Source organism: Brassica napus, unplaced genomic scaffold, assembly GCF_020379485.1.
Source record: "Brassica napus cultivar Da-Ae unplaced genomic scaffold, Da-Ae ScsIHWf_1651;HRSCAF=2272, whole genome shotgun sequence".
Taxonomy (NCBI): domain Eukaryota; kingdom Viridiplantae; phylum Streptophyta; class Magnoliopsida; order Brassicales; family Brassicaceae; genus Brassica; species Brassica napus.
In genome coordinates, this window is record NW_026015069.1 from 92,501 (window position 1) to 97,500 (window position 5,000).

The following is a 5,000-nucleotide window of genomic DNA, read 5'->3' on the forward strand; positions in this document are numbered from 1 at the left end:
AGGATGTCCGTCAGTACACACAGGACGTCCGTCAGCACACAAAGGACGTCCGTGGCCGTCCGTCAGCACACACTGGACGTCCGTCAGTACACAGAGGACGTCTGTGGCCGTCCGTCAGCACACACAGGGCGTCCGTCAGCACACACAGGGCGTCCGTCAGCACACGCAGGACGTCCGTGTGTGTCCGTGTGTCCGTCAGTACACACAGGACGTCCGTCAGCACACACAGGACGTCCGTCAGTACACACAGGACGTCCGTCAGCACACACAGGAAGTCCGTGGTCGTCCGTCAGTACACATATCAGCATGCTGGCCCTTCCTGTGGACTGTTCGGGTGATTTTGGCCCACGTGGGCTGTCTGTTCAGTACACACAGGACGTCCGTCAGCACATGCAGGACGTCCGTGCCTGTCCGTTAGCACACACAGACTGTCCGTGGACTGATCCGTGTACTGAACTCATATCAGCATGCTGACCACACATATCAGCATGCTGGCCCTTCCCGTGGACTGTCCGTGTACTGATTTTGGACAACTGATGCACCATGTCAGTACACATATCAGCATGCTGGCCCTTCCCGTGGACTGATCCATGTACTGATCCGTGTACTGATCCGTGTACTCATATCAGCATGGTGACCACACATATCAGCATGCTGGCCCTTCCCGTGGACTGTCCGTGTACTGATTTTGGACAACTGATGCACCATGTCAGCACACATATCAGCATGCTGGCCCTTCCCGTGGACTGATCCGTGTACTGATCCGTGTACTGAACTCATATCAGCATGCTGACCACACATATCAGCATGCTGGCCCTTCCCGTGGACTGTCCGTGTACTGATCCGTGTACTGATCCGTGTACTGAACTCATATCAGCATGCTGACCACACATATCAGCATGCTGGCCCTTCCCGTGGACTGTCCGTGTACTGATCCGTGGACTGATCCGTGTACTGACTCATATCAGCATGCTGACCACACATATCAGCATTCTGACCACACATATCAGCATGCTGGCCTTCCGTGGACTGTCCGTGTACTGATTTTGGACAACTGATGCACCATGTCAGTACACATATCAGCATGCTGGCCCTTCCCGTGGACTGATCCGTGTACTGATCCGTGTACTGAACTCATATCAGCATGCTGACCACACATATCAGCATGCTGGCCCTTCCCGTGGACTGTCCGTGTACTGATCCGTGTACTGATCCGTGTACTGAACTCATATCAGCATGCTGACCACATATATCAGCATGCTGGCCTTCCCGTGGACTGATCCGTGTACTGATCCGTGTACTGAACTCATATCAGCATGCTGACCACACATATCAGCATGCTGGCCCTTCCCGTGGACTGTCCGTGTACTGATCCGTGTACTGATCCGTGTACTGAACTCATATCAGCATGCTGACCACACATATCAGCATGCTGGCCCTTCCCGTGGACTGTCCGTGTACTGATCCGTGGACTGATCCGTGTACTGAACTCATATCAGCATGCTGACCATACATATCAGCATGCTGGCCCTTCCCGTGGACTGTCCGTGTATCTGATTTTGGACAACTGATGCACCATGTCAGTACACATATCAGCATGCTGGCCCTTCCCGTGGACTGATCCGTGTACTGATTTTGGACAACTGATGCACCATGTCAGTACACATATCAGCATGCTGGCCCTTCCCGTGGACTGATCCGTGTACTGATCTGGACATAAGCTCGAGTTTTGATGGACTGGACTGTCCAAGTCAGTCTGATTGGTCCAAGTAGTACTTATGCTGGCTCGACTTTCCATCATCCAACCAAGTGTTAACATTTTTCCTTGGTATGATCGAGGCCAAGCGTACGGATGGGATGAATTAACTCTTTTGGGTTTTAATGCTCCCGTCAGGATGCTTTGGCCGAGACTTGTGCACATGCGGGCTGCATTTCATCGGCCAATCTGAAATATTAGGTTGAGAGTGAATTTCACCAAGTAAAATCTCGAACCTCTGACGGGATCTTCTTATATACTTGAATTTTTTTGGGTTTTTTTGGTTTTTAACGTTTTGGGAGGAACATGTATTGGAAAGGGGGAGGGTCGAATCTTAGCGACAAAGGGCTGAATCTCAGTGGATCGTGGCAGCAAGGCCACTCTGCCACTTACAATACCCCGTCGCGTATTTAAGTCGTCTGCAAAGGATTCTACCCCCGCCACTCGGTGGTAATTATAATTCAAGGCGGTCCGAACGGTGCTTCCACCGAACACTTAGCCAACGACACGTGCCTTCCCCGTCTTGAAACAAATCTTGTACTCTCATTGCTGCTACCAAAGACACGGTCATACTAGGACTGATTCCATAGTATACCATCTCTGTCGTTTACCTCTGCCGCCGAACAACAACCTTCCCTTTCCACAGTCGATCTGAACTCCGTAGCTCGATAACCAATCCATTCCAAGGATTACCTCGTACCCTTTTAAAGGCACGACTAACAGATCTGCCACAAAACTCTTTGCCTTGAATAACCATGGAACATTCTTGATACACTGATTTGCTTGAAGGGTTCGGTCTGCGGGGGTCAAGACGGCCACGTTTATCCTGTCAACCACAAAACAATCCCAAAACCGGGCAGCTACTTCAGGGGTCACATAACTATGTGTTGCCCCCGAGTCGAACAATACATGTGTGGGTTTACCAGCAAGATGTATGGTTCCTGCCACAGTAACCCAATCAACAATATCTCAATCACAAAAACTAATCAAAATTCTCACAACCATCAATCATCATCCTAAATTTCTAAACGCGCAACCTAGCGATCAAGCAATCTATAACTAACTAGAATACTAACTAGATTCCAGCAACTAAATTTCCATTCAATAAAAAGAGGAGGTTAAGCACCCACAATACCTGTGATGGGACCGCTTGACGGTCCTGCATTGTCTGGGTTTTCTACACCTAAGGCATAAACTCTACCTCCTAGGTTTTGCTTCTTTGGTGCTGGCTCAATAGCTGGACGGCTAGGAGGAGCTCGGATTGCGAGAGGGGTCGCAGGGATTGGCTTGTTTGGACATGACGATGCATAATGGCCCTTCATACCGCAAGAAGAAACAAGTAACATCTTCCATCCTTATAGATGAATAACCCTGCTGGTTACTCCGTTGTCTGTTGGGACAAAACTTAGAAATATGTCCCGGTTGATCACATATGTAACACACCACAGTGTTACCACGATTGTTGGCTTGGCCTCCAAATCCTCGCCCTTTTCCTTTGTAAGATCTTGGACCCTTGTTGAAATTTGGCCTTTCTCCTTGGCTAAACTTGGTGTGTCCACCAGAATGTGGTAAGGTCTTCCTTTCAGCCTCCAATACAGTTTCAACATTAACAGCTTTTTCCACTAGCTTAGATAAGCTGCTAAAGTTGCTTCCAGCTAAACGACTTCCAAGCTCTGGCTTCAATCCATACATAAAGTTACGGATCATAGTTGCTTCATCTTCACGCCCATCAAAGACATGTCGCCTCAACCTTGTGAACTCAGATTCGTAACTCCTCACTGGCCTATTTCCTTGAACAAGGTTCATGAACTGGCGCTCCAATCGATGCTTTGCTTCTGGAGGAAAGTATTTCCTCTCAAACTCTCCCTTGAACGACTCCCATGATGTGATGTTGTGTCCACGCTGTCTGTCTATGCTGTCCCACCATCCTGTGGCGTCGCCTTCCAAGTAGTACACAGCGATCTTCTTCTTATACTCCTCCGGGCAATCCATGGCTTCAAAATTCTTCTCCATCATAGTAATCCACTTGTCGGCCTCAATAGGATCGGATCCTCCTTTGAACTTGTAGGATCCAATGTTCTTCATGGTAGATAATAGCTTGGAAACTTCAGGGGGTTGAGAACGCCTGCCTTGGTTACCAAGTGCCTCGGTCATCACGTCATGTAAAAGCTTAAGGGTGTTTTCGGTTCCATGATCTTGTGGTCTTTCGGTGGCATGGTTCTGATCTGGCCTTGGGTTTGATTGAACGGATTGATCATGTTGATGTCTCTGGTCCCAATTATGACTTGGGCCAATACTCGCCAAACTGTCATCTCTCACTCTAGTCCTATTACCGTAAACAGGAAAAGATCTTGTTCTCTGCAGAGGGCTCCTATCGTGTCCAAACATCTCACTAATGCCATTTCCATTATCCTGATCTGATCTGTGACCCAATCCTCCGCCTGTCCAATCCATACCCTCTCCCCATATCCGACCTCGTCCATCATCACCTGTCCCGCGATTAGCCATCTGCACACAATAAAAAGGGTAAGTCATATTCCTACCACGGGAAGCGGCTGGTTTCCTAATCATCTTTTTGCGACTCCTTTGACTCGATAAAACCGTTAAAAAAGCACTTGTGTCACGCATGGACGAAACCATGCTCTGATACCACCTCTGTAACACCCCCAAACCGTTCTAGGCATAGGTCAAACCACCGGCCAACAATCAAACAAGAACATGACCGACGGCCCTACCGTCTACCAAGGGTCAGGAGCGCTACAAGACGGGTTAACGGGCAATCCAGCCAAAGTTACAAAAAGTACAATTCGTAACTAGGCCAGGCCGCCCACTAACACGTCCCGTTAGACCAAAGCCTAAGGCTTCTCAACCGGTACTCCAATCTGACGTTGTGTTAGCTCGGACAAGCTAATACCAGAACAACAAGGCAGTTTCACAAAACATTCGCTTTATTTATCTTATATAATATCTTGTTTACAATACACAAAATATTATACAAGTGGTGGCATGCCAAGAAAGCGAAAGTACATACTTATAGTCTGAAAGCGTCTTAAGCAAAAAGATGCAAATCTACACCAGCCAGCCTAGCCTCCCGCGCTTTCTACGAGCTCACTACTGGTCACCTGAAAACAACAACGAGTGAGGAGTGTTGTGAACAATAGAGAATTCGTGTGTAATTGTTCTGTGTTATTATTAATCATAAAAGGGGTTCCTTATATAAGGATTACAAGATAGAGATAAATGG